Source organism: Oratosquilla oratoria, chromosome 11 (assembly GCF_046742065.1).
Source record: "Oratosquilla oratoria isolate Oo_2021 chromosome 11, ASM4674206v1, whole genome shotgun sequence".
Classification (NCBI taxonomy): domain Eukaryota; kingdom Metazoa; phylum Arthropoda; class Malacostraca; order Stomatopoda; family Squillidae; genus Oratosquilla; species Oratosquilla oratoria.
In genome coordinates this window covers 70,806,014-70,817,492 of record NC_134787.1, presented here as the reverse complement: position 1 = coordinate 70,817,492, position 11,479 = coordinate 70,806,014, and the positions used below count along the sequence as shown (strand labels likewise).

At 38.0% G+C, this 11,479-nt stretch overlaps 1 protein-coding gene across 2 annotated transcripts in view; it reads right to left on the bottom strand.

Moving 5' to 3' along the window:
• LOC143029513 (3-oxoacyl-[acyl-carrier-protein] reductase FabG-like) overlaps positions 1 to 11,183 on the bottom strand; it is a 50,096-nt gene extending 38,913 nt beyond the window's left edge. Inside the window, exon 1 of one of the 2 annotated variants that reach the window (XM_076192170.1) lies at positions 11,037 to 11,183. The gene's annotated coding sequence lies outside the window, so the exon portion shown is untranslated. Of the gene's footprint in view, positions 1 to 5,543; positions 5,666 to 11,036 lie in introns of those variants that run through there. The other variant, XM_076192171.1, reaches the window with a different exon arrangement.
• Between the last annotated feature and the right edge of the window lie 296 nt (positions 11,184 to 11,479).

Genomic DNA, 11,479 nt, shown 5'->3' with positions numbered 1-11,479 from the left:
CCCAAGAACGGAACCCTGAGGAACTCCACTTGCAACACTTTTCCATCCAGAAGTTTTTCCATTTAAAACAACTCTCTGTTTTCGACCTTTCAACCAATTACTAGTCCAACCTAATAGGCTACCACTTATTCCATGCAAAGCTAATTTAGTAAGTAGTCTTTCGTGTGGGACGGTATCAAAAGCTTTTGCAAAGTCTAGATATATTAAATCTATATTGTTTCTTTTGTCATAATTCGAGATAACTGTGTTGTAGAATTCGAGTAAGTTAGTCACGCATGAACGTTTCCGTCTGAAACCATGCTGGCTATCATTTATCAAACGGTTACTTTCTAAATGATATTCGATATCATCTCTGATGATAGTTTCCATTATTTTTCCTACGATCGAAGTCAAACTTATAGGCCTATAGTTATTTGGTTTCTTTTTGTCACCTTTTTTGAATATGGGAGTAACGTTAGCTAGCTTCCATTCTCTTGGGACATCTCCGGATATGATGGATTTCTTGAAAATTATTTCTAATGGAACAACAATCTCATTTTTCATTTCCTTTAAGATTCTTGGATGTCAACCGTCAGGCCCTGGTGTTTTATTAACTTTGAGTTTGTCTATACACCTTTTAATATTTTCTTTTGTTATATTTACCGTAGTGAGTAAGTTTACCCCAGACTTTTCACAGGTTTCAGTTTGCAATTCACTTTGAGGTGTTTCGTTTACGAATACCGAGCTAAAATAATTGTTTAAGATATTACACATTCCTTCATTTGAATATTCAAGTTGACCGTCAGCAGATAATAGTGGACCAATGTGATTCCTAACAACCTTTTTATCTCTAATGTAACTATAGAATTCTTTGGGATTCTCTTTGGATTTATCAGCGATGTTCATTTCGTATTGTCGTTTTCTTTTTCTTATTGTCTTTTTTAAACCTCTCTGTATTGATACATAACTTTCATAGTCATTAGATGCACCCGAGCACTTATATTTCTTATAAGCCTGTCTCTTTTTAGCAATACTTTTTTCAGTTTCTTTGTCGAGCCACTTTGGGCGAGCCTGATTTGGGGGACGTCTTTCCTTAAAAGGAATGTAAGTTTGAATCATCTTAGTGAGCGTATTTTGAAATATTTCCCACATCTGATCTACAGGCCTTTCGTTTAATTTTGCCTCCCAATCTGTAAGCTGAAGCTCCTGACGTAGTTCTATGAACTGAGCTTTACTGAAATCGGGTATTTTAGAAGCACAAATATCTATTCTAAAATTGTTTAGGAGTTTGAATCTGACTAAATTGTGATCGCTATTTGCAACAGATTCACCGACTTCTACATCAGTTACCATGCTTTCGCGGCTAGTGATCAATAAATCGATCAAGTTTCCATATCTTGTGGGCTCTTTTACATGCTGAATTAAGTAATTGTCACCAAGAAAATCAATCAAGCGACTACCTATATGGCTATAATAAATCTGTTGGGGTGCGCACGGACTTTTTCTTTTCAGGTTACATAGTCAACTAGGTTGGATTTGTTATCATGTCTTTGTTTTTCTTGTTTTCCAGATTGTATGCAAAATGTACACGCTAGAGCAGAAGTTGAAAATCGTCCAACTCTGGTATGAAACCAAGTCACCCGCAGAAGTCCGCCGTCGGTTCAAGACACACCAGGGTCACAAATCTAAGTCTGAGTGTGCAGCACTTACAAATTTGAATATACAGAGGATTGTGCAGCATTTTGAAAAGGAGAAAACCCTGGATCACGTCCACAAGGGAAGAAGTGGCCGGCGACCGACCATCACTCCTGAGAAGAGGGATCAAGTCCGTGAGTCGGTGATTAGCAGTCCGAAGAAATCTTACCGAATCCGCGCTCAAGAGCTGGCTCTCTCTCCAACTACACTTTTGAGAGTTGTGAGGAAGGAGCTGAAGCTGTTCCCATTTAGAATTTCAACTCACCATGTGCTGCAGCAACAGGACAAAGAGAAGAGAATCGAGATGTGCGACTGGCTGAATGAAAAGCTCGAGCAAACTCCCAACTGGCTCAATCACATTTGGTTTAGTGATGAAGCCCACTTTCATCTTAATGGGGCTGTTAATAACCACAACACTGTGTTTTGGGGAGAAGAGAAGCCAGAAGAAATCAGTGAGAAGCGCCTCAAAGGTCCGAAGGTCACTGCATTTGTGGCGTTCAATGGAAAGCACGGTCTGCTGGGACCTCACTGGTTCGAGGAAAATGGGCGCACTGTTACCATCAACAGTGAACGTTATATCGCCATTCTTGATCGGTTTCACGGTGACCTGACTCAGAAGCTAACCCAAGGACAGTTAAGGCTTGCTTGGTTCATGCAGAATGGTGCAAGACCTCATACAGCCCACGCATCATTGGATCATCTCAGGAGACTCTTCCGGAATCGTCTCGTCAGCCTCAACACAGATCATGAGTGGGCCCCCCACAGTCCACTTGATTTCTGGTTCTGGGGAGCAGCAAAGGGGAAGGTCTTTGCCAACACACCTCAAACATAGGCTGACCTAAAGCAGAATGTGGCAGCTTATGTAGCTGAAGTTTCCGCTGAAACATGGAAAAGAGTTGGCCAGAATTTCTGCGTCCGCGTGAAAGCATGTTTCAACAGAAATGGGGCTCATATCGAGCACGTGGACTACCAGAAGTTTGTTTGACTTTCAGACATAATCCAACCTTATTGACTTTATGTATCTCGCGTATTAAGCTTGTTATTCAAAGTCTGTCTGAATAAAGACCAATCAAACTAGTTACATCTTTTTTGGAGCTCCCTGTATATATATACATATATATATATATATATATATATATATATATATACATATATATATAGATTTATACATATATATATATATATATATATATATATATATATATTGCAGAAACCACAGGGAAATTAAAGTCGGAATACTGAACGTTTTCGTCTATTACGACATCCTCAGAGTACAAAGAAAGAAAAAATAGAACACAATATTTATACAGAAGAAAGAAAACTGGGAGAGGTCATAGCAACATAAAACCTTCGGACATTATACATACAACACATTTAATTACAAATGGAAATGTTAATGTTAATAAAAATACATATACATTCATATACACATAGAAATGGTGATAGTAACAAGAAAAAATAATAATAATAATAAATAAAATAAAATAAAAAGAACAAAAATCATGTGGCCGAAAGGTCCATAGGACAATTGGTACAATTTGGAAACTAGATACTGCTTTACTATCCTATGATATTGTTTTGTTAAACCAAAACACAAGTAATATTATTATCAAATTGTACAAAAAAGAAAAAGAAAAAAAAAACAATATTTAACAGAAATACGAAAACTGGAAAGGTTATGCCACATAAAACTTTCGGACGTTATACATACATACACACTCATATACACAGAAATATTAATGGTAACAGTAAATGAAAAAATACATACACAATCAAATACACATGGAAATAATAATGGTAATAGTAAAACAAACAAAAATACAAAAGAAGAAAACCTTGTGGCTGAAAGGTCCACAGGACATTTGGTACCATTAGGAAATTTGGTACTGTTTTACTATCCTATTAATTATAAAATTGTCTAGTTTAAATAAACCTAAACTCAAGTTAATATTATTATCAAAATTGTTCTTAATGAAACAGGATTCAATGATGTTCCTATCTAAAGCTGAATTACAATAAACAATTTTCTTAATGTTGTCCCAGTCAATGTTGTAGTTTGTGTCTCTAACATGGACAAAAACCCCACTGGACATTTGGCCCGTCCTTATACTGTACTTATGTTGTTTCATCCTAATATTCAATTCTTTCCCTGTTTGGCCAATATAACAGGAGCTACAGTTTTTACAGAGAATACTATAAACACATCCTACATTATTACAAGGGGAATTTTTAATAAGGAGTTCTTTGATGGTACTGTTTTTGAAAATAACATTAATATTAAACTCCTTAAGGATGCGAGAAAGTCTTACAAGATTATCATGAAATGGAATAACTAAAAGATTTTTCTTACAAAAAGTATCTTTTTGGGTTGTATTGAAATAAGACTTCCTGGCCCTATGTTGTGCTTTATCTATAACATATTTTGGATATTTCAAACCCGATGCAATGTCATATATTTTTCCTATTTCTTGGTCTAAAAATTCTGGACTACAAATTCTATAAGATCTTAAAAACATGGATTAAAAAAACAGAAACCTTAGTATTAATATGATGTGTAGAATAGAAATGAACATATGACAAAACATTGGTTGGTTTCCTAAAAATGTCAAACCTAAAACATCTATCTTTTCTAATAATAGAAACATCTAAAAATGGCAATTTGTTACCTTGTTCAACCTCAATTTTAAATTTAAAAGAAGGCACTAAGTCATTTAAATTAATCAGAAAATTGTCCAAATTAATATCAGTAGGCCAAATACATAAAATGTCATCGACATATCGATACCAGATGACTTTACGGGGGAGAATACAAGGTAACAATTCCCTTTCAAAGAACTCCATATACAAATTGCTTAAAACTGGTGAAAAGGGGTTTCCCATAGCCATGCCAAATTTTTGAACATAAAATTTACCATTAAAAACAAATTTAGAGTTAACCACACAAAGTTTAATCAAATCGATAATAATGTCTACAGGTAAGGGTAAGTTATGTGAATGAAGCTCTTTTCTTAGAAATTCAAGCAAATAAAAAACAGGAACACGTGTAAATAAAGAATTAACATCAAAACTAACTAAATTGAAATCATAAGTAAGGTCTAGACTATTAAGTTTGCTGATTAAATCTTCGTTGTTCTTAATGTGAGAATGAGAAATGGATCCAACAAGGGGGCTCAGAATGGACACTAGCCATTTAGATAATTTATAAGAAATGGAGCCAGTAGAGCTGATTATAGGCCTAATAGGATGACCAGGTTTATGGGTTTTAATCAACCCGTACATGTATGGTAAGGAAGGTGACAAAGTAGAAAACTGTTTAATGAGTAAGTCATTCCCTTTCAAAAACTTTTTAAGATTCTTATTAAATTCTGCATTAACTGACTCAAGTGGATCCTTTCGGAGCTTAGAATACGTGACTTCATCATTCAACAAGTCTTTCACTTTGTCAACATAATCAACTTTGTTCAAAATAACCAAACAATTACTTTTGTCTGCTTTAGTGATATGTAAATCTTTATCATTTTTCAATTCTTTGAAAGCAAGTGAGAAACGTCTGGGACAATTTGGGATGCTAGGTGTTGTTAGTGAACTGTATACGAGTCCTTTGCAAATATTAAGATCTTGCACAGGAACATCACCATATTTTTCTAAATTACAAAAACCTTTTGCTACATCCACATAATCAATATGTTGGTTAGCAAAGCTGAGACCATAACCTAAAGCACACTTCACATCACTACTTAAAGGTTTGTCTGATAGATTGATCATGAAGTTAGAGTTGGCATGTTTACTCCAATCACTATTTGCAATGAGATTAGTAAGTTTCTTTTTAAGTTTATGGCTAAGTTTCTTGCAAACACTTCTCATCTTACCGTAACAAAAATCAAGAAGTCTAGGTTTCCATGTTTCAGGGATGGCTTGATGGAAACTTTGTCTCGCAGATTTGCAAATCTTGAAGAGTTCTCGAACTTCAAACCTCGTGATGTCTATGTGTTTCTGCAAGATGATTTGATGAAATTCCTCAAATGGTTTATTACACAATTTCAACAATCGATAGTTTCCAAGGGACTTCGGTAAGACTTGCTCTTGGAGACAATCCCTTAAAAACTTAAGGCGAAGTTTCATCTTATGTGACTTGATGAGGGAAGAACAGAACGTAGAAACAATGGGAGAAAGTCCAGGAGAATAGGCAGCGAAGTCTTCAAGGTGGCGTGTGGTATCCATGTTGCAAAAAATAATCACAATAACGCGTGACGAAAAGATATTGCAGAAACCACAGGGAAATTAAAGTCGGAATACTGAACGTTTTCGTCTATTACGACATCCTCAGAGTACATTTCTATGTGTATATGAATGTATATGTATTTTTATTAACATTAACATTAACATTTGTAATTAAATGTGTTGTATGTATAATGTCCGAAGGTTTTATGTGGCTATGACCTCTCCCAGTTTTCTTTCTTCTGTATAAATATTGTGTTCTATTTTTTCTTTCTTTGTACTCTGAGGATGTCGTAATAGACGAAAACGTTCAGTATTCCGACTTTAATTTCCCTGTGGTTTCTGCAATATCTTTTCGTCACGCGTTATTGTGATTATTTTTTGCAATATACATATATATATATATATATATATATATATATATGTATATATATATATATATATATATATATATATATATATATATATCTATACATATATATATATATATATATATATATATATATATATATATATATATCCACAGACACACACATCTGAGGTATTGGCTGCTTGTTATTGTGGCAAAGTAGAATGCAGTTGATACTTTAGGATCTATATGGGGTGCCCCTACGGACCAGAGCCACACATCATTTTGTGTGTGATAGAGGAAACCTCTGTTCATAGAAAAATTATGGCACTTTTATTATACTGCGACTGTCCCTCCGTTATGCTGTCTCCCCAACACTTGTTACTGGCCTGTACCACTTCTCTGAATATTCATTTCCTTTTTTCGCCTACCCTGTGGTGGGGGGGGGGGAAGAATGCCACCACCAAGTCTTCCCACTTGAGTCGAACGAGGCTACAAAAAAAAAAAAAAAAATGACGAGGATAGGACTAGGAATCCTGCTACCTGTAGCCCTAATGGGGACATTACTAAAGAAAAAAAAAATAAAGGCAGAAGAGGGTCTAGGAGTTTTCCAACCATTACCCTAAGGTTTGGGTCTTTTAGTATGTGTGGATGTGGTACAGATGAGAGTAAAAAGGAAAAGATAGGCAGTATGTTTGTGAGAAGAAAGATGGATGTATTGGCATTGAGTGAAACTAAGTTGAAAGGGATGGGAGAGCGTGAATTTGGGAGTGTAGTTGGGAGGTTCTCAGGAGTGAAGAGGGGACGAGGAAGAGAAGGGGTGGCTATACTAGTAAGTGAAGAGATAGGTAAGCGTGTAGTGAAGTGGAAGGAGGTTTCTTAAAGGTTACTGTGGATGAAGGTGAAGCTGGGAAGGGAGATGTGGGTTTTTGTAGGTGCATATGGGCCTGGTAGTGAGAAGAGCGTAAAGGGAAGCTTTTTGGATGGATTTAAATGAGTGCATAGAGGGATTAGGAAGAAACGTCAATGTAGTGGTGTTGGGAGACTTTAATACTAGGGTAGGAAAGAAACCAATAGATGGAGTGATTGGGAAGTATGGAGTTCCAGGAAAAAATCGTAGTGGAGAACTGATGGTAGAGATGTGTCTCGACAGAGAGTTGGTGATAGAAAATACAGTGCTTAGGAAGAAAGTCAAGCATAAGTACACATGGGAGAGGATGGTGGATGGAAGGGTGGTAGACAGAGCGTTAATGGACTATATAGTGGTAACCAGGAGTGTAGTAGGAAGATTTAAGGATGCACATATTCTAAGGGAAGAGAGTGGGGGAATATCAGATAATCTATTGGTGGAGGGTAAGTTGAGAGTGGAGAATAGGTGGAGAAGGAGGTACTTAGAGTGAACTGCTTAAATGAGAAAGAAAAGGAGAAGGAGTATAAAAAGTAGCTGAGGGAGGAGTGAGAGGGAGTGAAAGATAGAGTAGAACTAGGAGTGCGGGAGGAATGGGGATGGTTCAAGAAGGGAGTCATAAGGTATGCAAAGATGGTGTGTGGAACAAAGAGGACGGGAGGAAATATAAGGAAGGGTAGTGAGTGGTGGGATGAGGAAGCAAAGAGGGGTGTAGAAGAGAAGAAGCAGGCTTTCACAGATTGCTTACAAAACAGGACAAGGAAGTCGTATGAGAGGTACAAAGAAAAGAGAAGAGAAGTAAAGCACATGGTAAAGGAGACAAAGCGGAGAGTGGGTGTGAAATGGTGTAAAAGTATGACAGAAAATTTTGAAAGTAATAAAACAAATTTTTGGAAAGAAATTAAGAGAGGAAGAGGAGGCGAATCAAGTAGAGAAGAAAAGGTAAAAGGTGCAGATGGAGAGATGATAATGGAAGACAAGGCAGTGAGAGGAAGGTGGGCAAAGTATTTTAGGGAATTGCTAAATGTGAAGGAGGATAAGGAGAGAAAGGTAGTTGCAGTGGGAAGCGCTAAGAAAATGACCGTGATGAGTGAGGAAAATGGAGGAGAAATAAGAAGACATGAAGGGAAGGCAGCTGTTAAGATGATGAGAGCAGATAAGGCACCTGGGTTGGATGGATGCCATGCAGAGTGTCTGAAAAAAGGGGGTACAGTGATGGTGGACTGGCTGGTGAGGTTATTTAATGTTTTGTTTAAGAGAGGGTAGAGTACCAGAGGACTGGAGGAGTGCCTGTATAGTTTCACTTTACAAGAGAAAGGAGGACAAGTATGATTGTAGTAGTTTCAGAGGGATCAGTTTGTTAAGTGTAGTTGGGAAGGCTTATGGGAGGGTATTGATTGAGCGGATTAGAAGAGGAACAGAGGGAGTAATTGGTGAGGAACAGTGTGGATTTAAGACAGATTTTTGTGGTCAGACAGGTATGTGAGAAAGCTATAGAAAAAGGAAAGGATGCATTTTGGGCTTTTATGGATCTGGAAAAGGCTTACGACAGGGTAGACAGGAAGGCACTGTGAGAGGTATTGCAGATATGTGGGATAGGAAGAAATTTGTTAAGAGCACTCAAGAGTTTGTACGAGAGTAGCAGAGCTTGTGTTAGGATTAGAAATGGAGAGAGTGAGTGGTTTGAGGTAAAGGTGGGGACTTCATCAGGGATGTGTTATGCCGCCATGGCTGTTTAATATATACATAGATAGGGTGGTTCGAGAGGCGAATGCAAGGGTAGTGGGTCAGGGACTGGAGATGGTTAAGGAAAATGGAGAAAAGTGGGAGATAAGCCTGTTGTTGTTTGTTGACGACACTGTGCTTGTAACAGGATCAGAGGAGGGATTGAGGAAGTTAGTGACAGAGTTTGGGAAGGTGTGCGAAAGAAGGAAGCTGAAGATAAATGTTGGTAAAAGTAAGGTGACGAGATGTACAAGGGGAGAAAGTGGCAGCAGACTGGAAGTAAGTATTAAGGGAGAGAGACTGGAGGAAGTGGATAGTTTTAGATATTTGGGTGTGAATGTGGCAGGAAAGGGAGTGGGGGTGGAGGTAGAATGGAGATTGAGAGAAGCGAGTAAATGGCTTGGGGGATTAAAAAGTGTAATGAGAAATTGACATTTGGGAATGGATGCTAAGAGATTGTATGAAGGAGTGATTGTGCCGACAGTACTGTACGGGGCAGAAACATGGAACATAAGTGAGGAAGAGAGGAGTTTGAATGTGTTTGAGATGAAATACTTGATAAGTATGATAGAGTTTACTAGGCTAGAGTGAGAAATGAGGAGAACAGGGGTGGAAAGGGAGCTGGGAGATAGGGTTGATGAAGGTGGAAAGGGAGCTGGGAGATAGGGTTGATGAAAGAGTATTGGGATGGTTTGGACACATGGAAAGAATGAGTAAAGAAAGATTAGTAAAAGAGGTGTGGAACGCAGAAGTGGAAGGGGTGAACATGAAGGGGCGACTTAGGATGAGATGGATGGATGGGGTAAAAGGGGCATTGAGAAAGAGAGGAATGTCTGTTGAGGAAGGACGGGAGAGGACAGAAGATAGGGATGAATTGAGAATGGTTGTGTATGGATGATGCTGTAATGCATGAGGGGAAGTGGGTGGGGGTGGGGGGTGAGGGAGTATGTATGAGAAATATATTGACGCAGTCCGAAGGGATTTCTTCCCGTCTTCTTCTTTTCTGCATGAGGGGAAGGAGAGGGAGATCGCCGAATTAATGAAGCGGCCTTGCTGTGGATGTGCTTTGTCTTGCGATACTGCTTCTGACCCAGGGCAGTGGACAAGATATAGGAATGACCCGTCATCCAGAAGGTGGCAAGATAAGAGGGAGGGAAGAGGATAGAGGGAAGTGGAGTATGCAGGGAATGGAATGGGTGGGAGTGGTTTCTATGCCTTTGTTTTTTGGCTACCTCCCGTGTAAGGGGGAAGAAAGCCTTTGGTATATGTATATATATATATATATATATATATATATATATATATATATATATATATATGTGTGTGTGTGTGTGTGTGTGTGTGTGTGTGTGTGTGTGTGTGTGTGTGTGTGTGTGTGTGTGTGTGTGTGTGTGTGTGTGTGTATATATATATATATATATATATATATATAAATATATATATATATATTTCCGAACAATCGTGGTCTGCAGCAATTTTAGATAAAGAATGACAGTACATCCAAGAAATTTTTAAGAAACTGAAATTTTCGGAGTTTACCATCAGATAGTGCAAAATAAAGACAGAAAATACAATGTATATTCACAATCAACTCATTGAACCAGTCAGTAGGATAATATTATTGACCAGCGATGTCGCCACAACTCTTGGTCGGGCGCTCAAGGCCATCACCATGAAAGTGGTACAGTATATCAAAACCAGCAAGACAGTAGAATGATCAACAAAAGCAAAAGAAAGAAAAAGGAAAAAGACACAAAGGCTGGTGTCTGCAAAATTCCCTGTAAGGAATGTAAAAGTTTTACATCGATGAAATATCTTACTTTAACGACATGATTTCGATCATACGGCGCCAACTTTCCCTGGCTTCCGCCAGACTTACTATCTGTGCCGCCGTCCGCTCATGAATCTCATGAAACATCACATGACTGAAGAACCCGCATTCGTGTATACCGCAATGATGTTTAAAACAATACCACCACTATTACGTGTGCAACACACCGGGATAACACCAACCAACTAATGAATTGGAATGAGGCTGAGTTATTATATGTGAAACCGACAGGATAAAGAGAAAATGTTTGGAAGCTGCTGTTATTCGAGTGCCAAATAGTATAGAAGAGAAAAAAGGAATTCAATTCACTTATTTCCATATAAACGAGTTACCTGGAGTGTTGTTATGATGACCAGCCCTGATTGTTAACCTTCCTTGGTATGTCACTCTTTCAAACGTCTTGTCACGTATCTGTTAACGTATGCACTGAGCCAGCTTGTACGTAGTGACTAGTGAGCCAGCCAGGGCGCGCCAGTACGTTCAACGATATTATTCATAACCAACCACATTCCCCGCCTAGCCATTAAGTTGAAGTCGGACAATGCGAACACCACACTTCTGTAATACTGAGCCTGTCATAGTTTATCCTGCCATCAGTATTATTGACAGGGAATAAAAATAAAATAGAATAGAGATAAATAGATCAACTACAGTCAATTAAGGATTGCGATGAAAAATCTAACAGTTGTATTCCAAGCGTTCTTGTTTGCAGCAACTCTACATCTAAGCATTTAGCACCAACAGAGCATAGTTTCAAAAGTCAGTTAGAGTCAGA